Raw genomic sequence first — 22,187 nt, forward strand, 5'->3', positions numbered from 1 at the left:
AACTATGAAAGAGATTAAAGCACTGAATGTTACTGCATTTTAGTGTGATTTACAAAATGAAAACCCATTCCTTATTTGGATTTGAAAGGCACTGCTTGCAGAATAAGTGAATGTACAAACATTTTATATATCACAATTGGCTACATAAAGAAAGAAAAAAGGGATTAAAAAGAAACTATATTAAGACTAACTGAAATTTGAGTAGGGCTGAATTTCGTATTTTCTTCTTTTATTCTAGGTTGCTACTTTTGTTAAGAGAATACCCATGACCCTGATGGTGTTTTCATTCACAACAAAGTGCTCTATTGCCCTTACTGATTAACTGAACAAATTCAGGTTAGTAAATTTTATGCACAGCAATTACCCATTCTAATTATATATTAGTATTTTGAGAAATGAATACTTTACAAAAGAATTTATTTTATTTTTAAAGAGGAAGGGAAGAAGAAAGAGAGGGAGAGAAACATCAGTTGGTTGCCTCTTGTATGGACCTCAAGCAGGGATCGAACTGCAACCCAGGATGTTCCCTGACTGGGAATCAGACTGGTAACCTTGTACTTTGTGGAATGCTGCCAAACCAACTGAACCACACCAGTCAGGGTGAGAAATGAATGATTTTGTGTTTGAAGCTACATATGTATGTATCAGTGAAGTAGAAAGGCCAGTCTAAACTCTGTTGAATTCTGTATTAACAAATATTTTCAGATTACCTACTATGTATAATACGACATGCATAAAATGAAAAATGTTTTATTTCATATAGTTTTGGTTTTTAGTTTAGTACTTTAAAGTAAAAGGGCTGCATAAAACAAGTTGTGGCTGGTCCTGGCTGATGTGGCTCAGTTGGCTGGATCATTGTTTAGTAACTGAAAGGTTGTAGGTTCGATTCCTGTTCGGGGCACATACCTAGGTTGCAGGTTCCATTTCCAATCCAGGAGTGAACCGTACCAAGACTGGGTACATGCCAGGAGGTAACTAATCGATGCTTCTCTCTCACATGTATATTTCTTTCCCTTCCTCTCTTCTTTCCTCTCTCTCGAAGAGCAGTGAAGAAATGTCCTGGGGTGAGGATTTAAAAAAAAATAAACAAAAATCAAGTTGTAGCTGAATATGGTACATCGTATTCTTGCATTGTTCTGTGGTGTATTTGGTGCTAAAAATAACTCATCTTAAAATTTTTGACAGTAGCTGAGTTTTAACAGTTTGTTACTTGTCCAGATTTTAGCCATACATTAAACTTTTTATTTATTTGCATTTAGGGTTCAGTCTGAATTTTGACAGATTTATCATTTATCACTATAATCTTCTAAATTCACTCAAATCTACCTCAATCCTGAGCAACCACTGATGTATTTTTTTGTCTCTATAGTTAAATGACTTTCCTAATATGTACCTTAGCATGTACCTTTTTAAAAAATTATATTTTATTGATAATACTATTACAATGTCCCAGTTTTCCCCCTTTGACCCACTCTACCCAGCACGCCTGGGTCATGTGTAAGTTCTTTGATTACTCCATTTCCTGTACTGTACTTTATATCCCCATGGCTATTCTGTAACTACCTATTTGTACTTCTTAATCCCCTCACCATTTTACCCATTCTCCACCCGCCCCCTTCCATTTGGCAACCACCAAAATTCTCTCCATATCCATGATTCTGTCTCTGTTCTTCTTGTTTTCTTAGTTTGTTTTTTAGATTCAGTGGTTGATAAATATTATTTATCGCCATTTTATTGTTCATAGTTTTGATTTTTTAAAATAAGTCTCTTTCACATTTCTTAGAACAATAGTTTGGTGATGATGAACTCCTTTAGTTTTTTCTTGTCTGGGAAGCTCTTTATCTGCCCTTCGATTCTGAATGATAGATTTGCTGGGTGAAACAGTGTTCACTGTAGGTCCCTGGTTTTCATGACTTTGAATATTTCTTGCCAGTCTCTTCTAGCCTGCAAAGTTTCTTTACAGAAATCACCTGAAAGTCTCATGGGAACTCCCCTGTAGGTAAATAACTACTGTTTCCTTGCTGCTCTTTAGAGTCTCTTTTTATCTTTAACCTTTGGCTTTTAAATTTTGATGTGTGTTGGAGTGGGCCTCTGCATCCATCTTGTTTGGGACTTTCTGTGCTTCCTGGAGTTGCTTGTCTATTTCCTTCACCAAATTAGGAAAGCTTTCCTTCATTGTTGTTTTCAGATAGATTTCCAGTCTCTTGCTCTTTCTCTTCTCCTTCTGGCACCCCTATGATGTGAATGTTGGAACGCTGGAAGTTCTCTCAGAGGCTGCTTACACTATCCTTGTGTTTTGTGGATTCTTCTTTTTCTTGTTCTGATTGGTTGTTTTTTGCTTCCTTATGTACCAGTTAATTGATTTGATTCTCAGCTTCATCCACTCTACAGTTGTTTCCCTGTAAATTGTTCTTTATTTCAATTAGTGTAGCCTTTGTGTCTGACTGATCTTTTTTATGCTTTTTTAGAGGTCCTCACTAAGTTCCTTGAGTATCCTTATAAGCAGTGTTTTGAACTCTGCATCTGATAGATTGCTTATCTCCCTTTTGTTTAGTTCTTTTTCTGGAGTGTTGATCTGTTCTTTCATCTGGACCATGTTTCCTTGTCTCCTCATTTTGGCAGCTTCCCTGTGTTTGTTTCTATGTGTTAGGTAGAGCTGCTATGACTCACTGTCTTGGCAGCATGGCCTAATGTAGTAGGTGTTCTGTATGGTCCAATGGTACAGCCTTTCCTATCACCCAAGATAAGTGCTTGAGGTGCATCCTCTGTGTGGACTGAGAATACCCACCTCTTAGAGTTGAGCCTTGGTTGCTGTTTGCAGGTCAATGGGAGGGATTTACCCAGGCCAGTCAGCTACAAAGACTGGCTGTGACCACTGACCACCAACCTCTGCCCTCCATAAAGGATCAGCTTTGCAAGGTTGGGTGGTGATGCTCCAATGTGGTCTGTCGCTGTCCACTGGGATTCCCAGGGTGATGCAGGCCAAGGTCAGCCTCCACCTGTATTCTGCCTGGGGCCATCCTGCTTGAACTGTAAAGCCATCTGAGATGGCTATTACTTGTGCTGAGCTTGGAGATTCCCTGGTGAAGCCAAGCTGTGAATCTAGACTGGCTGCTGCTAGTGCCAGGCCTGGGGCCACTTTGTGAGAGGTGTAGGGGCTAGGGTCTTACTCAGGCTGGCAGTTGCTTGTTTGATGGGACTGAGGAAGTTGTGATATGAGCCAAGACCAGACATTCATATCTTGGGTGGACCTGTGCTGGCTCTGTGGCTTTGTTGGGGAAGGGTTCAGAAGAGGAATATTGGTCTCTGTCCCCTTTCTGTCAGTGAGAAATCTGTCCCCCAGCTCTTGCCTTGATGCCACAGACTTCAGGTACTCCCTTTATGCCACTGGTGCCTTTAAAGCTGCTACCCAGTTGCTGGAGCTCAGAGGGAGTGAGTTTGACTAAGTTCATGTTTGGATTCTTTAAGGGGAGCTGCTTGGGATTCCAAATGTTTTTTCCATTGACTCAATCACCACTGCTTTTGCACCCAGAAGTTATGGGGAGTTATCTTTCTGGCACTGGAACCCTGGGCTGGGGCCTGGTTTGGGTCTGGACTCCTGCTTCCAAGATATCTGTTCTGAATTTTCATCCACCACACATGGATGTGGGACCAGCCTGTTCTGTATGTCCACCCCTCCTACCAGTCTGGATGGATGTGGTCCCTTTTACTCCATAGTTGTCAGACTTCCATTCAATTCAGTTTCTGTAAGTTGTAATGATGGTTGTTCTATGTTTTAGTTGTAATTTTGATGTGGTTGTGTGAGGAGGCAAGCTGTGTTTACCTATGCTGCCACCTTGACCAGAAGCAGCATGTACCTTTTAAAATCTGGCTTCTTTTACTTTGCATAATGGATGTGGATTCATCTATATTGTGCATACTAGTAGGGTTTAAAAAAATGTTATTTTTATTATTATACACTACAGTGAGCATATGCACTCACCAGCTGATGCACATTGGGGAGTTTTTGGTAATTATTGCAGTCATACTTTTTTGTGTGTAATAAAATATTCATAATAAAAAATTTACCATCTAGGTTTCTGATGTCTCATCTGTAGAATGAACATAAGAATATTTATCCCAGGGGTTGTAATGAGGATTAAAGAGAATTAATTAGATAAAAGTACATAGCAGTAGAGGTAGACTTTTAATAAATGTCTTTATTATTTTTTTAAATGATCAGTGGAAACTTTACTTTTTTATTGTCTATTTTTCTGGTGAGTCTATATGGACACAGAAATAGTGCTCACTATTATCTTGGAGCCCAGTAAGAAAATAAAAATGAAGCAAATTCTCACTATGTTGACCTCCTAGAACTTTTCCCAGTTTGAAAGAAATTTAACCAGGCCACTCTCGGCATAAGATAATGCTGGGTGTGAAAAGGCTCTGGAAGAGAGGTGTAACTGGAGGAACGATGGTAGAATTTTTTATAGGCATTTAGCAGTAGGGGGTCAAGCATAATTCATCTAGTTTGGGGAATAGTTGGTCAATGAAGACTGTCAAAGAATTGATCTTATTGATTATTGGCCATTGCACAATTTGGATTTTATCAGGAGGGTTGGGGAGAAGCAGCTGTAGGGAACAAGGACAGAAGGCCAGGGTAGAAATTCTCAGGTTTTTAGTATTTTCACAGTAGATTTTTCTGTCATTGGAGTTTTTAAAAAGATTTTATTTATTTTTAGAAAGGGAAGGTAGGGAGAAAGAGAGGGAGAGGAACATTAATGTATGGTTGCCTATTGCATGCCCCCTATTGGGGACCTGGCCCACAACCCAGGCATGTGCCCTGACTGGGAATGAAACCAGTGACCCTTTGGTTGGCAGGCTGGCACTCCATCCACTGAGCCATAGCAGTCAGGGCCTATCATTGGATCTTGCAGTCTTCTCCCAACTACCTCACCAACTTTCCCCTTGCCCCCCAAATAGTCCCCTTACCCTGATCATGATTTTAGACTGTTTCTAGTTCTTGTTTTCAGAAGGCAGTATCTTTATGAAACTTCAAAGAACAAAGAATTAAGTATTTTGTAGTGCTGGAAAGTTCTCTCAGTTTTTACTCCCTGCCTTCTTTGCACTGTGTTTTGGATCCTGTTATGTAGGTGCTCTGCAGTAGAAGAAACAGTAATAATGTATGATAATGAAAAACTTTAAAGTATACATATGGCTGGAGGGAGATTTGAATAGGGTTTTGCAGCAGCTTGTTTAGTTGATGATAAATCTTCAACTTAAATTGTAATTGACTTTTTAAATTCTGCCTCATCCTTCTGTGATGATTCTAGTAGAAGTCAAATGAGGTAATTTTTGATAGATGATTTGCAAACTTTGGTATGTGCAGCCAATCTTCCAAAGCTTACCTTGTGCTTTTCAGGGAGTTCAGCTTGTGACTGAATGGATCAGCTATTCTCTTGTACCTTTTTAAATGGATTAATGGTTTCAAGTAGCTGGTGTTTAACACTCTTGAGTCTTGAATTTGGTGAATTGTGTCTGAGCTTCACATGATTTCTTTGCTTTTATGAGGTACTTTTTGACTGCAGGTGGATCTAATCTCTTGCAGATATAATTTATGCTTTGAAATTAAATGGTCCTTGTTCTCTTTTAATATGTAAATTATTATTTGATAGTTTACCTTTTGCTTTGTGGCTTCCTGTATTCCTCTTGTAATGCTTGCTTGGTTTTTTAGTTGACTACAATAAGCATCCATTGAAAACACTAGCCTCTGCAGATATTAGGAAAATATGAATATTTGGCCACCATATTTAGGATTATTGGGGCATTTCTTACCAACTTTTCAGAGTATAGAAAGGAGTTTCTTACTTGTTTTTTAATCAGGCTCACCATATTGTTAAAACCAGTTTCAATGGGAAAAGGATAAATGAAGAGTAGTATATCTTTTAGTTATATATGTATATACTTATCATAGCTATGTAAAATATATTTGATTTACTGTGAGGCTATCAGGTTAAATGGGACATATATAATCAATACTTTAGCATTGTTGTGTATAATTAAATACTTTTCTATAAATTATGAGAAAGTTGTTTATGTTTTTTTGTTCTACAAAACATCAGAAAATTTCAATAATGTGGCTTTCTAGTTTTGATATTTAGAGAAGGTTAGAATACAGATTTATCTATGACTAAATAGTAAATACTGGAAAGAATCTATTCTTTGTAATATATTACTTTACTCCTTAAACCTCATTTACCTCCACTTGTAACATTTTCCAATATGAAGCAAATGTTACTATCCTAACTATCTTTAATTTATGGGAAATATATTTCTTAGTCTTGATATCTTTAAATCTTGGGAACCTAAGACTTCTTTATCCTTTTATATTAGAAAAAGATAAAGTTTGAAACTTCAAAGAAAGTTTGAAACTTTCTTTACTCAAGAAAATAGTATCTTCATGTACTCTTGATGTTTTTGTAGAAATTCCTGGTGCCCACAGATAGAAATGAAAACATGCAAAGTAAAATAGCTATTGAGGACATTTTTAAAAATTAACAAATCATTTATTTAAAAATTTCCATAGATAAGTGATTTTTTTCACCTTTTCAGCTTTATGAGATATAATTGACAAATAAAATTATATGTATATTGGGTGTGTGTGTACATAGATATATACATGTATATAATGTGTGTATGTGTATATACAAATATATAATCTGGCAGAAGTAACTCCTGCTTGAGTGTGATTGGTAGGGTAATATAGGTGTAATAATTTATAGTTTTAATTTGAATATTTCACCTGCAATGTCATACGATGTGCTTGAGTGTGATATTGTTATGTTACAGAATTATATGCGTATAATTTTGTAATAAAAAAGAGCGCCCTGGCTGGTTTAACTCAGTGGATTGAGCATGGGCCAGTGAAGCAAAGGATCACTGGTTCAATTCCCAGTCAGGGCACATGCCTGGGTTGCAGGCTAGGTCCCCAGTAGGGGACATGTGAGAGGCAACCACACATTGATGTTTCTCTCCCACTCTTTCTCCTTCCCTTCCTCCCTCTCTGAAAATAAATAAATAAATAATAAAAAGGGGCATTATTTGTGCCTGACCCTCTGTATATACACAGACACACAGGGTCTGTCTGGAAAAAGTCCAGTCATTGTTAATATAATGAGAATGGTTTGTGCAACATCCAAGTAACCTGCAGCCAAAGTGGATGGACGGGAATGCACATGTGTGAAAAGAGACGACTTCGCTGTACTAATTAGTGGGGGCCATAGATGCTGTTGAGTGAGCATGTATACTGTGTGGCCATCACATTCAAAATGACTGAGTAGAGCAACGAAATCTGAATCAAATTTTGAACATTCTTCTGGGGAAAGTATTCAGATGATTCAGAAGGCTGCAGCTGTGGGCAACTGGTAATTGACAGCTTTATGACAATGCACCTGCTCATACATCATATGTCATGCAGAGTTTTTTGGTGAAACGTTAAATCACTCAGGTGACTTAATTTCCCTACAGCCCAGATTTGGCACCCTGCGACTTCTGGCTTTTCCCAAAACTAAAATCACCTTTGAAAGGGAAGAGATTTCAGACCATCAGTGAGATTCCGGAAAATATGACAGGGCAGCTGATGGCAATTGGGAGAACTGTGTGAGGTCCCAAGGTGCTTACTCTGAAGGGGACTGAGGCATCATTGTCCTATGTTTAGTGTTTCTTGTATCTTGTATCTTCTTCAATAAATGTCTTTATTTTTCATATTCCATGGCAGGGTACTTTCTGGACAGACCATACACATACACACACATATCTTAAACCCTGCCCTGAGAGAGGAAGGGGGAGAGGCAGAGACAGATAGAAACAGAGGTAGAGAGACATTAATGTGAGAAAAATATCAATCAGTTGCCCTCCACATGCAACCTGGCCAGGGTTCAAACTGCAACTCAGGTATGTGCCCTGATCTAGGATTGAACCCACACCTTTTTGTGAGTGAGATGACACTCCAACCAACTGAGCCACCTGGCCAAGGCAAAATTGTAAGATATTTAAAGTATATGTATACCCTAGTGACTTCATATATGAATGCATTATGAAAGAATTTTCACCATCTAATTGACCTATCACCTCACCCATTTATCTTTTATGAGAACATTTAAGATCTTTCTGTTAGCAAACGTTAAATATGTAACATAGTGCTATCAACCATAGTAACCATGTTTTACATTAGAGCCTGAGATTTTATTCTTCTTAGGCTGAGAAAGTTTGTGCCTTTTTAAAATTTCCCCCACCACTTTTCTACTTTCTTTTTTCTGTAAGTTTGACTGTTTAATTTTTTTTTTAGATTCCACATGTGTGATACCATGTAGTATTTGTCTTTTTCTGACTTGTTTCTCTTAGTATAATGCCCTCAAGGTCCATCCATGCTGTTGCAAATGGCAGAATTTTCATCTTTTTTATGGCCAAATAATACGCCATTCTCTCTCCTGATCATATCTCTATTCATTCATCTGTTGGACACAAATTCTTTCCATATTTTGGCTATTGTGAATAATCCTGCAATGGACATAGAAGTGTAGATATCTCCTTGAGGTCCTCTTTTCATTTTCTTTGGATATCAACCTGGAAGTGGGATTGTTAGATCATATGGTACTTCTATTTTAATTTTTTTGAGTTATCTCCATACTATTTTCTGTAGTGGTTGCACTAATTTATGATGCCACCAATAGCATACAAGTGTTCCCTTTTTACCATATCTTGACCAACATTTATCATTTTTCTTTTTGATGACAGGTGTGAGGTGATATCTCATTGTAGTTTTGATTTATTTTTCCCTGATGACCACTGATGTTGAGCACCTTTTATGTACCTGTCAGCTATTGTATGTATTCTATGGAAAAATGTCCATTTTAAATTGGAATTTTTTTCTGTTGAGTTGTATGAGTTCTTTGTATATTTTGGATATTAACCCCTTATCAAATATATGATTTAAAAATATTTTCTTCCAACTCAACACCAAAAAAACAAAAAGTCTAATGAAAAAGTGGAGCCCTGGCTGGTGTGGCTCAGTGGATTGAGCCCCACTGGTCTGCAAACCAAGGTGTCGCAGGTTCGATTTCCAGTCTAGGGCACCTGTCTGGGTTGCAGGACAGATCCCCAGTTGGGGGTCCACGAGAGGCAACCACACATTGATGTTTTGCTCTCTCTTTCTCCTTCCCTTCCCCTCTCTCTAAAAATTAAATTAAAAAAATAAACTAATGGGCAGAGGACTTGAGTAGACACTTCTCCAAAGAGGACACACAGCCCCGGCTGCTGTGGCTCAGTAGATTGAGTGCCAGCTAGTGAACCAAAGGGTCACTGGTTTGATTACCAGTCAGGGCATATACCTGGGTTGTGGGCTAGACCCCCTGAAAGGGGGTACATGAGAGGCAACCACTAATTGATGTTTCTTCTCCTCAATTTCTCACTCCCTTTCCTTCTCTCTAAAAAAAAAATCTTTAAAAGAAATGGTTCTTATTTAAAAAAGAAAGAACACACAGATGGCCAATTAACATATGAAAAGATTCTCAGTATTACTACTCATTGAAGAAATGCAAATTAAAACAACAATGAGATACCACTTCACATCTGTCAGAATGGCTATCATCAATAAATCAGCAAACAAGTATTGGTCAAGTATGTGGAGAAAAGGGAACCTTGTGCACTGTTGGTTGGAATGAAGATTGGGGCAACCACGGTTGAAAACAGTATGGAGGCTTTCTCAAAAAATTAAAACTGAATCTGCCTTGTGACACAGTGATTCCACCTCTGGATATATTTTTGAAGATCCCCAAAACACTAATTCTAAAGAATGTATGCACCCCTATGTGCACTGCAGCATTATTTACAGTAGCTGAGCTCTGGGAGCAACCCAAGTGCCCCATGGACAGGGGGCTAAAAATGCTGTGGTACATGAAGGGACTATTACCTGGCCATAAAAAAGATAAAATCACATCATTTGGACCTAGAGGGCATTATGGTGGTTGAAATAAGTCACACAGAGAACAACAAATACTGTATCATTTCACCTAGAGGTGGAATCTAAAGAACAAAATAAACAAGCAAAATAGAAACACACTCATAGATACAGAAAAAGGACTGATGGTTGTCAAATGGGAGGGAGGTTGGGAAGCTGGGCAAAAAAAGATGAAGGTATTAAGGAGTACAAATTGGTAGTTACAGAACAGTCATGGGTATATAATAGCATAGGGAGTATAGTTAATATTGTAATAACTATGCATGGTATCAGATGGGTACCTGAAATATCAGGACTTGGTAAACTATATGGTTGTCTAGCCACTATGTTGTCCACCTGAAACTAAAACAAAATACTACTATGTAAACAGTAATTGAAAATAATATAAAGTAAAAATATTTTCACCCATTCTGTAGATTTTACTTTTGGTATACCTAAATCCAAAAAATCACTGTCAAGACAAGGAGCTTACCTCCTTTGTTTCTTTCTGGGAGTTTTATGGTTTCTAGTCTTATGTTCAGATCTTTAATTCATTTCGAGTTGATTTCTGTCTGTGTCATAGATGGGGTCCAGTTTCATTCTATTGCCTGTGGCTGTTCATTTTCTTCAGCACAATTAATTAAAGAGACTATCTTTTCCTCTTTGTATATTCTTGGCTCCTTTGTCATAAATTAATTGACCATATATGCCTGGGTTTATTTCTGAGCTCTTTATTCTGTTCCTTTGGTCTGTGTGCGTTTTTTTATTCTACTACCACAATTTGAAATCCGGAAGTGAGATGTCTTCAGTTTTTTTTTTCCCCTACCTAGAGTGCTTTGGCTATTTAGGGTTTTCTGTGGTTCCATACAACTTTTAAGATAGTTTGTTCTAGTTCTTTGAAAAATGCCAGTGGAATTTTGATAGAGGTTCTATTGAATTTGCAGATTGTTTTGGGTACTATGGACATTTAATCAATATTCTTCCAATTTATGAGTATGGATTTATTTGTGCTTTCCATTTATTTCTGTCTTCATTTTCTTTCATCAGTGTCTTATAGTGTACATATCTTTCAACTCCATTGTTAAATTTATTCATAGTTATTTTAATCTGACTGTAAATGGGATTATTTTCTTAATTTCTCTTATATTTTGTTTTTAGTGACATAAACAACTGATTTTTGTATCATGTCACTTTAATGAATTTGTTGATTAGTTCTAAGATTTTTGGTGGAGTCTTTAGGATTTTGTATATATAATATGCCATCTGCAATAGTGACAATTTTACTTTTTAAAAAATCTGGATACCTTTTATTTATTTTTTTGTCTAATTGCTCTGGCTAGGACTTCTAGTGCTATGTTGAATAAAAGTGGTGAGAGTGGAGTTTTATGGTTTCTTGTCTTATCTTAAAATCTTAGGGAGCATATGGAGTATAGTCAGTAATTTTGTAGTAACTCCATATGGTGCCAGAGAGAGGAAGGGGGAGGAGACAGGGAGAAAAGGAGGGGGGAGGAGGGGGGGCGAAGGGAGACAGAGAAACACTAATGTGAGAAAGAACATGTACCAGTTCCCTGCAGGCCAATTCCCAGCAGGGGACGCATGAAAGGCAACCATACATTGATGTTTCTCTCCCTCTCTCCTTCCCTTCCCCTCTTAAGATAAATAAATAAAATATTAAAAAAAAAAAAAAAAGAAAGAACATGGATCAGTTGCCTCCTGCATGTGCCATGGCTGGGGTTCAAGAACAACCTTGTCTTTTGAACCTTTATTTGTTTAAAAGCATGTTCCTAAATTCGTATGTTTGTGAATTTTTCACTTTTCTTATAATTAATTTTTAGTTTCATACTGTTGTGGTAAAAATACTTGATATGATTTCAACTTTCTGAAATTTATTAAGAATTGTTTTGTGGCCTAATGCATGATCTGTTCAGGACAGGGTTCCATGTGTGTGCTTGAGAAGACTGAATTGTGTTATCGAATGAAATATTTTGTAAATGTCTGTTAAGTCTGTTGGGTTTAAATGTATAATTTAAGTGATATTATTTTTCTTTAGAATCCTCATCCAAGGATATGTTTATTGATTTTAGAGAGAGAAATATTGATGTGAGAGAGAGAAACATTGATGTGAGAGAGAAACATGGATCAGTTGCCTCCCGCATGCACCATGACTGGGGTTCGAACCCGCAACCTATGTATATGTTCTGATTTGGAATCAAACCTGCAACCTTTTTGTGAATGGGACAGTGATCCAACCAACTGAGCCACTTGGCCAGGGCGTGATATTCTTTCTAGATGACCTATTCTTTGTTAAAAGTAGGGTATTGAAGTCCTGTGCACTTACTGTTATGCTGTCTTTTCCCTTCTTTAGATCTGTTATTATTTGCTTTATATATTTAGGTGATTTTATGTTGGGTGGATACAAATTTACATAATATAACTTGTATTGATCCCTTTATCATTATATAATAACCTTCTTTTTCTTTTATTAGTTTTTGGCTTGAATCTGTTTTATCTAATAATAAGTGTAGATACCCCTGCTTTCTTTTGATTTTCATTTGCATTGAATGTTTTTTATATTCTTTTATTTTCAGTCTGTATGTGTCCTTAAAGCTAAAGTATATCTCTTACAGGCAGCATATAGTTGGCCATTGCTTTTTAATTTTTTTAAAAAAATCTATTCAGCGAGTCTGACTTTTGATTGGAGAACTTAGTCCACCTACATCTAAAGTAATTATTGGTAGGGAACTATGGACTTTTGCCAGTTTGTTATTTGTTGTCTGTCTGTTTTGTAATTTCTCTTTTTCTTCTTTGTGCCTTTCTTTGCTATTTGATGATTTTCTGTAGTGGCATGTTTAGATTCCTTTCTCTTAATATTTTGTGTATGTGCTATGGGTTTTTGCTTCATGGTTACTATGAATTATATATAAAACATTTGTTAGTCTGTTTTTTAAAAGATTTTATTTATTTTATTTTTAGATAGAGGGGAAGGGAGGAAGTGGAGGGAAACATCAGTGTGTGGTTGCCTCTAGGGTACGCCATACTTGGGGACCTGTCCTGCAACCCAGTCATGTGCCCTGACTGGGACTTGAACCAGCGACCCTTTGGTTCACAGGCTGGTGCTCAATTCACTGAGCCACACCAGGTAGGGCGTAAGTCTGTTTTAAGTTAGTAACAAGTTATGCTCAAAACACACTATAACTCTGTATTTTTATTCTATCCCTGTATGTTTTATGATTTTGGTGTCATAATTTATATCTATTTTTACTAGTTTTGTTTTTTAGCCTTCATATTAGATTAATGTGATTTACCTACTCCGTTACAAATTAATCTTAACTGTGTATTTATTTTTACCAGTGAGATTTATACTTTAAGATTTATATGTTATTAATTAGCATTCTTTTGTTGAAGCTTGAAGAGATCCTCTTAACATTTCTTGTAAAGCTGGTCTAATGTTGGTGAATTATTACAGTTTTCATTTGCCTGGAAAATGCTACCTCTAATTGTGAAGTGCAGTGTTGATGGAGAGAATATTCTTGGTTGGCTGTTTTGCTTCTTTCAGCACTTTGAACATATCATGCCACCATCTTCTATCCTGCAAAGATTTTTCAGAATTAAAAAAAAAAAGTCTGTTGATAATCTTATTTCCCTTTTATAATAACATGTCTTTTCTTGCTGCTTTTAAGATTCTCTACTTCTTTGTAACTTTTGACAACTTAATTATAATGTGTTGTGGTTTAGATTCATTTTATTTGAAACTCTGTGGGATTTTTGTATACCTGTTTTTCTTCCACAAGTTAGCGAAGTTTTCAGCTATTAGTTTTTTGAAGAATCTTTCTGACCTTTTTTCTTTCTGGACCCTCAGTGTGTATACTGGTGATCTCGATTGTGTCCCATAATTCCCTTATGTTATATTCACTATTTTTTCTTCTCTGATCAGATGAATTCTGCCTTGTCTTCAAGTTTGCTTGTCCTTTCTTCTGCTTGATCTAGTCCATGGTTTAACCCCTCTATTGCTTTTTTTTTTTTAATTCTCTTACTGTATTGTTCAGCTCTGTGGTTTCTGTATGGTACTTTCTCTCTTTTTTTTTTTTTTTGGTTTCTTTTTTTTTTTGAGTGTCTTCTTTTGTTTATGCACTATTCTCCTGATCTAGGTGAGCATTTTTATGACAATTATTTTGAATTCTTTATCAGGTAAATGTCTTATCTCTATTTAATTAAAGTCTGTTTCTGGAGTTCTACTGTTTTGTTGAATGTAGTCCTGAGTTTCCTCACTTTTCTTAGCTGTTTTGTTTTATTTTATTTTCATTAGATAAAATAGCCAGCTCTCCCAGTTGACACTGTAGTCTTGGGTAGATAATGAAATTGTTTAGCTTGGCCCTAGCTCTTGGGTGTCTCTCAAACATTTGTGATTATACAGGTTGTGGCAAGTTGTGTCCAAGTTCTTTGTGACTCTCAGTCGTAGGGGAATACTAAGACTTGTCAGTGTCCAAAAGGGGAGGGCCAGTTAGCATCTATATGCAGGGTGATTGGAAGCTGGACCCTCAGGTATCAGCTTTTAAATTCTGCAAGTAGAGGGAAAGACCGGGATCTGGATTTTTGTGTAGTCCCTCTGTGCTGAACACTGGGTGTTAGCCACTTAAGAACTGTTGCTTTTTTTGCTATGGTCTTATGAGACTTATGAAAGCAAGTTCTACTTGCTACCAGAACCAGGCAATCAAAGGGTGCATGCCCTGGGTAGGTGCCAGATGTGTATATAGCTCTGTCCATGGCAATATTTGTGATTTGGAGAAGTCTATAGGGAGAATGCAGAGATGGCTTTCTGTTCGCCAGAAAGCATCTGTCCTTAGATGCTTACTAAATTAGAAGCTTGATCCTTAGGCAGCTGCTTTTAAAGTATGTAAAGGAATGACTAGGAGATGGGTATTTCAGTTTGCTTTCTGTTGAGCCCTGGTGGGATAGCCAACTAAGAAGTACTTTGCTGCACTCCTTTTGAGCCTGAATGCAAGCCAGGTTGTCAGGAAGTTTGTACTCTAGGCAGAAGCTTTAAAATCCAGGCACCAGACATGTGCATGAATGAACTCTTTTCAGGGAGTTACTGGGTACCTGGAGCCTAAGCAAAATCTTAGGCAGATGGGTTACTCAAGATGACATTCTCTGGCTTCCCTGGTCTTCAGAGAGGATCTCAGCCCCTGAACAGTTTTCAATAAGAAGCCTGACCTCCAGGCTGTCGCTTTTAAGATATGCAGATAGCCTTTTTCAGGGAAACACTGGGAGATGGGCATTTCTGTTTCTTGCCTCTGAGTTGAGTGCTAGGGGTTAGTTATAGTGAGTTCTTCTTTATTTGCCATGAAGTCTTGTGGGTCTCCTGGATGCTCGCCTCATTAAGTTTCAGAGCTAGGTGTTTTGGGGGCACATTCCTCTGATGGGAGTCCTAAAAGTTGAGGTGCTAGATGTTGGGTCCAAACCCTTCACTCTTCAGGGAAAGGCTAGTAGTTGTGAATTCCCTCCAAATTCTATGTTGGTATGTTGGGAGTAAGGTTATGATGAGAGTGTGTTTTAACCTTTACTTGCTGTTTGATGTCAGTTTTTTCTTGTTTTCTTCATATGTAGTAGTCGCTCAGCCACTTTCTGGATTTCTATCAGAGGGACTTGTTTCTTATTCAGTGTGTCTGTGGGATGAAGTGAGTTCAGGAGCTCCGGTGTCACCATCTTGGACCAGAATTAGTTCATGATTTTTAAGTAATTGTCCCTTTTAATGAATAATTATCGAGGGAATTAACCTAGATGCTGATCATATCAAAAGTATCACACAAAAATAGCTCTTAAAATTTGTATAATTTCACTTGTGTTGGTGCATGATGTAATTTTTTAAACTAAATATAAGGAAATATATTTGGAGTACTATCTAAAGCATTTTATGTATTGTTTATTGGGAAGATACATATATGTAATTTGGGTCACAGACTTATTTCATTGTTACATAAAATAGGTGGCAGGGTTGGGGAGAAGAAATTTATAATGTGAGCTTCTGCAAAAACACCAAAAAGAAGAAATCCAGTGTCCTTTCTTACATACATTTTTAATGTTAAAAAAAGTTAGGAACTCCAAACCTAAGAAAGCTAAGAATGCTTCTTGCATTTATATAACAATTCTGATCTATTAGTCAAAGAACAAAAAACAATAGAATATAATTAATTATATAGTAAAAAATAGCTTTTAACTATGAAGATGTCATTCTATTAAGTTCTTCAGTTTACTACAACTACTGTTGGTTATTATGATTTTAAAAATGTATATTTGGGCAGTTCCAAGAAAAACTTCAGAGCAGCTGTAATTACAGCTACGTATTTAGTCAAAATAGGGGTTTTTAAAGACTCCTCATCCTCTTTTGCATCTCTTGCTCTCATCCCAAGTAACTCAATGTAGTTGTAAAAGTTTTGGCAAGCTCAGGATACTCAAAACTGGATTGCTATGTTTTCTAACTTTATGCAGATTTGATTATTACATGGACTCCATTGAAGTTCCTGGAACCTTTTGGTCCTCCTACTTTACAGTTAAATGATTTTTGTCAGTTTATTTCTGCATTGAATTTTATAGATATAGATCTGTATTTTATAGTTATTCCAAACACAGTTTAGTAATTTTTACCAGGGCTCAGGTATCTGCTAAAACTAATTATAGGGATATCGTTTTTCAATCTAAATTTGAGCTAATGTTGCCATTACAAATTCACTGGAATTATCTTCAAACCTTACATCTATTTTAAAAAATTTTTCTTCAAATTTTACTCTGATAGAATTGCCTGTTAACTTTGTTTAAAACAAATTTGTCAAATCTCTTAATTTTTGGAGCAAGTTTTCTTATAATAAATCAGAAGTCAAATACACATTCATGTTAGTGCTCTGCTCACTCTCCTTTCCTGTAGCTTTATGATCCAGGCATGTGTAATTCTAAGATCTGGTTTTTGGTTCATCAGTCAAGGATTGGTTGTAAGGACTGAGGAGAATTGTGGCTAAGAGCAAGGTTTGGGGCCAGTCTCCCTGTCCCGGTTAATTACCATCTCGTTGGCAAATGCTAGTTATGCTTAATATTGATCAGGGGCTATAATAACATAACTTGCATTCTTACCAGAATTCTACAGTGGTACCTTCCAGAATTTCATTCAAAATTGTAATGATTTGTTGTTCAGTCATACATAAGGAAATTTAGAGTCTTTTTTGCCAAAGTTAGTAATTTAACACTTTCAGGTAGAAAAGCAAATGAAACATACCTATATGTGCATTGCACCATGTTCAAAGTGATAAGGGTAGAGAGATGTATGGTCCTTACCTTCAAGTTAACCTGAGTAGAAAAGGTGCAAATATGTACATTAAAATAACAAATCAACTTTTAGAGGGTAAATAAACTTCAATTTAATTCTTCAGATTAAGAAACTCTTTAGATTTTAAATTTAAAAGATCTACATCAACTTTCTTAATTTAATATATAAGGAAAAGTCGTGAATTACCTTGTCATTGATTAAATAGGAGATTTTTAGGACATTCTAAAAAGGAACTCAAACGTGATAGGTAGTAAGTTAACTTTGCTTTTTATGATCTTGAATGTCAGGTGATGTTGATTGATTGTTCATTGTAGTTACTTTATAGAGAAAATGCTGGTTGTCTTCTCATGAGTCTAGTGGGAATAGCAGCAGAATGTGAACTAATATAGCAGGGTATTTTTAGAGGGGGTAAAATGAAACAAAAGTCATTTCAGAGAATATTGATGAATTCAAATGAATGCTAAAACACATTCATTAAGACAGAATAAGGAAACGATTAATAAAATTGCATAACTTTTAAAACATAGATTGGCTTTTAAGTATGAGGGAAGATAGCAGGTAAAATTTCAGATGGATTGTAATTTTGATGATGATGGCACAACTAATTATGTGAGAAGGAAGAAGCTTAACAGACAAACTTTTAGGGAGGAAAATAAAATTTCGTGATTTTAATAAGATGGGAAAAAGTGAAATGTGAAAAGCAATTTCACTTTCTTTAGAGACTGCTGATACATTGATTATCAAAGCTTGTTGTTACTGTCCTTCACCTTCTCCCTTCCCTGCTGATTCTCTGAGACAGACGCCAGTGTGCTGTGGTGTGCTGTGGTGTGTGCAGTGCTGGCCTTGTCACTGAGGAGCAGCGGGTCTAGGACCAAAAGTTTGCCTGTGAAGACATACAAAAGTGAATAATTTTGAATTAGTTACTTACACGTCTGAGGTTCAATTACTTTACAAAAAGAGACTACATTTCTGATGTAATTATAGGATTGATGGGAGAATCAAATGAATTAACATAAAAATGTTTTAAGAACTGAGGACTTCACAAAGTATATAGTATTGTGTTATTTTTTTAATGCTCACCTGAAGATTTCTTTATTGATTTTAGAGAGGGAGGGCGAGAGAGAGAGAGAGAGAGAGAGAGAGAGAGAGAGAGAAAGAAAAGAAGGAAATTATTGCTGTAAGAGGGAAACCTTGATCCATCGCTTCTTATACACACCCTGACAGGGAATCGAACCTGAAACCTAGGTGTGTGCCTGACTGTTGAACCTACAACCTAGGTAGGTGCCCCAGCTGAGAACTGAACCTGCAACCTTTTGGTCGATGGGCCAGTGTTTCAACTGGCCCAGCCAGCTTTGACTGGGCCACAAAGCCAGGGAAAATGGTATTGTTTTTATAACTATAGATTTAATCAGCATGACAAATATTTGGGTATTCAGTAAGTCAGAATAAGGGGTGTAACTTTTCAAATTCAGGGAGATACGTAGTCCTTGCCTTTAACATACTTTCTGTCTAATTTGGAGAAGAAGGAAATAAAATATGTACTATTTACAAGTGTCTATAATACGTGACAAAATGAAGAAGATAATGAGAGGTTTAGCTAACCTAGATTTTGGCTTTAGTTAAAGAGCTACCCATCTGAATTTGCCAAAAGTCTGTGAGACTTGGTATGCCACAAGTAACAAAATGAGCATTTGACCTTTTCTTTTCCTTGTGTTTTTTTAAAAATATTTTATTGTGTAAGCTATTACGGTTGTCCCAATTTTTCCCTCTTTGTCCCCCTCCCCAACCACCCCCCAGCTCCTTCAGGCAAAAGCCCCACATCGTTGTCTATGTTTATGGGTCGTGATACATGTTCATTGGCTACTCTGTTCCTTATGATATACTTTATATTCCATGACTATTCTGTAACCACCAATTTGTACTTCTTAATCCCTTCACCTTTTTTACCCATCCTCCCAATGCCCCTCCCACATTGCAACCATCAAATTATTCTCTGAATCATTGATTCTGTTTCTGTTCTGCTTGTTTATTGTGTTTTTTTAGATTCAATTATTGATAGATATATATATCTATTGCCATTTTATTGTTCATGTTTTGGATTTTCTTCTTCAAGAAGACTTAACATTTTCATATAATGCTGGTTTGGTGGTGATGAACTCCTTTAGCTTTCTCTTGTCTGGGAATCTCTTTATCTGTCCTTTGATTCAAAATGAAAGCTTTGCTGGGTAAAGCAGTGTTGGCTGTAGGTCCCTGGTTTTCATGACTGAATATTTCTTGCCAGTCCTCTCTAGTCTTCAAAGTTTGTTTTCAGAAACAAGCTGACATTCTTATGGGAGCTCCTTTGTAGGCATCTAATAATTGGGAGGTATACCTCAGGAGCAAGAGGTCCCAGCTCCACACCAGGCCCCCCAGCCCAGGGTTTCAGTGCCAGGGAGATAAGTCTCCAGCACCTCTGGCTATAAAAAGCAGCGAGGATTGAGGTTGTGGAAGACAGAAACTTCTGGAGTCCCAGGCAGTTCTTCTGAAAGGACCTGTGCATAGACTTACTTGTACTCACTCCCACTGAGCTCCAGCATCTGGGCAGTAGATTGAAAGGCATTGGAGACATATAGGGAGGAACTGAATTGGTGAGAGGTGGAGGGGGCAGTTTTTTCCCAGACAGAGTGCTGGCAGAGGCCACTGTACCTTTTTGAACCCTCATCTACAGAGCCACAGAGCAAGGAGGCAGGTGCCATATCTGAGACTCCATCAACCTGGCTCACACTGTTTGCCTCATCCTGGTGATTCCCTGAGGTCCTGACTCACCCAACTTTCAGGTCCACCCAAGTGGTTTTCAGTGGCTTTTCCATTCAAGTGGCTTCTTTTTGCCCATGCTTCAGATCTTTCTAAATTCTCTCAAACAAGCCGCATCTGGCTTCAACAAGCTCCATACTCTCACTAAGTGACCTCAGGCCTGGTGCTAGCAGCAGCCAGCCTCAGTTCACAGCCTGGCCTCTCCTGGGCACCTCCAATTCCAGCACAAGTAGCAGCCATTTGCAGAGTGTTTTGTAGCTTATGTTGTGTGACCCTGGACAGAATACAGGTGGTGGCTGATCTTGGATATGCCAATAGCAGTCAAGGCTCAACTACAACATGAGGTTATACACAGCCTACATGGTCGATGCACCTTGAGGTATATATCCAGCCTGGGTAATAGGGGACTGTACACTGGACCCTACAGGACACCTACTACATTAGGCCACACTACTAAGACAGGGAATCATAGCAGCTCTATCTACTACATGGAAACAGGGAGACTGCCAAAGTGAGGAGACAAACATGGTGTAAATGAAAGAACAGAACAAAATTGCAGAAAAAGAATGAAACAAAATGGAGACAAGCAATCTACTAGATGTGGAGTTTAAAACACTGGTTATAAGGATTCTCAGTGAACTTAGTGAAGACCTCAACAGCATAAATAAGGTCAAGTCAGAATTGAAGGTTACACTAATTGAAATAAAGAACAATTTACTGTGAATCAATAGTAGAGTGGTTGAAGCCAAGCCTCAAATTAACTGTTTGGAATATAATAAAGAAAAACAAGCATTCAGAAGAGAAAGAAGAAAACAGAATTCATTTTGACCTTTTCATATACATTTTCTGCTTTTTGAGCACTTAGGTAGGAGTGGATGAATTTTTCCCCCCAAAGGATTTATTATTATTATTAATAATAAAATGTAGTTGGCATACAGTACTACATTAGTTTCAGGTGTGAGTAGATGGACTTTTAAATTTGGGTTGACATATAGTGAAAGTCTAAACTTGGGCTCTCCAATAGCTGTAGACAGGTGCTTGTTGACTTTTTAGATGCACAGTAAGGAGTCAGTAGCTAAGTCAACTGCCACAAAGAATTTGCAGTTTTTAGACTTGATGAGTATTGTCAGTGGGATATGTGCCAGGTTTTAACATCTGACCTGGATACCTTGACAAGGGCTAGAAGAATAAGGGGGAGCTTAGGGAACATTTATTCTATCCCCCTTGAAGATACCATTTCCAGAATCCTGAATTAGCTTGACTATTTTTCACACTGAAGAATCTTTGTTATGTGATGTAGTAAACTTTCTTATGGGCTCTTGTGTGTGGAGGTTCGTGTTTTGGTCAGCCCAAGTGACCCCTGCCTCCATCTGTTGTACTCTTTTTATTTGATATGCTACAGGCTTGACCAAGGGGAGAGATTGACCTGTTGGTAGAGTAGCCTTAGGAAGCAGTATAAAAAATAAAATAATGATGATAATAATAGCTAATATTTATTAGCACTGAAGTCCCAGGTGCCAAATGCTTTTCTTATACTATATCACAATAACCTATAGTATTGATATTTTAATATTAAATATTTAAATGAAATATCAATTTAATAATAGTAACTTAATAGTATCTACTTTAGTTACAGACTGTGGAACTGAGCTGTAGTGCTTTGCACAGTGGGAGGTGTGCTAATGCTAAGGCTATTGGATTCTAGAGACTAAACCTTTATTAACACTACCACATATTGCTTTTTAGAGATAATCTGGAGGCTCCTTTGGGAAACATTTTCTGCCTTTCTGTCTCTAAGTGTGATGGCCATTAGAGACAAAAAAAATGAATATTTCAGAGCCAGTAACTTGGTTGGGGTGGGGTAGTGAAGAATGTGAAAGTTATTCAGAATTTTAAGATTGGATGAACATATTAGAAAGGAAGGAAACTGAATATAATTTACTTTGTAAATTGGGGGACAAGGCAAGTTTGGTTAGCCTATTGTAATGACTAAGTTTTATGATGGTATAAGTATGAAAGCTCGACATATGAATAGTTTAGTAAGAGCTTATGATCAGTGGTTTACAGATTAGCCCTGTTCAATAGAAATAAAATATAAAC

The 22,187-nt window shown here is 37.2% G+C and overlaps 1 protein-coding gene across 4 annotated transcripts in view; it reads left to right on the forward strand.

The window, feature by feature from the left end:
• Positions 1 to 22,187, forward strand: part of FUT8 (fucosyltransferase 8) — a 231,580-nt gene that overhangs the window by 57,882 nt on the left and 151,511 nt on the right. For 2 of the 4 annotated variants that reach the window (XM_037125938.2, XM_037125937.2), the window contains exon 2: positions 239 to 336. The exons of 1 other annotated variant lie outside the window; for it this stretch is intronic. The gene's annotated coding sequence lies outside the window, so the exon portion shown is untranslated. Of the gene's footprint in view, positions 1 to 238; positions 337 to 433; positions 601 to 22,187 lie in introns of all 4 variants that reach the window. One more of the 4 variants, XM_053673294.1, reaches the window with a different exon arrangement.

The sequence above is a fragment of the Artibeus jamaicensis genome, unplaced genomic scaffold (genome assembly GCF_021234435.1).
Source record: "Artibeus jamaicensis isolate MK-2021 breed Jamaican fruit bat unplaced genomic scaffold, CSHL_Jam_final contig_851, whole genome shotgun sequence".
In the NCBI taxonomy this organism is placed as follows: Eukaryota; Metazoa; Chordata; class Mammalia; order Chiroptera; family Phyllostomidae; genus Artibeus; species Artibeus jamaicensis.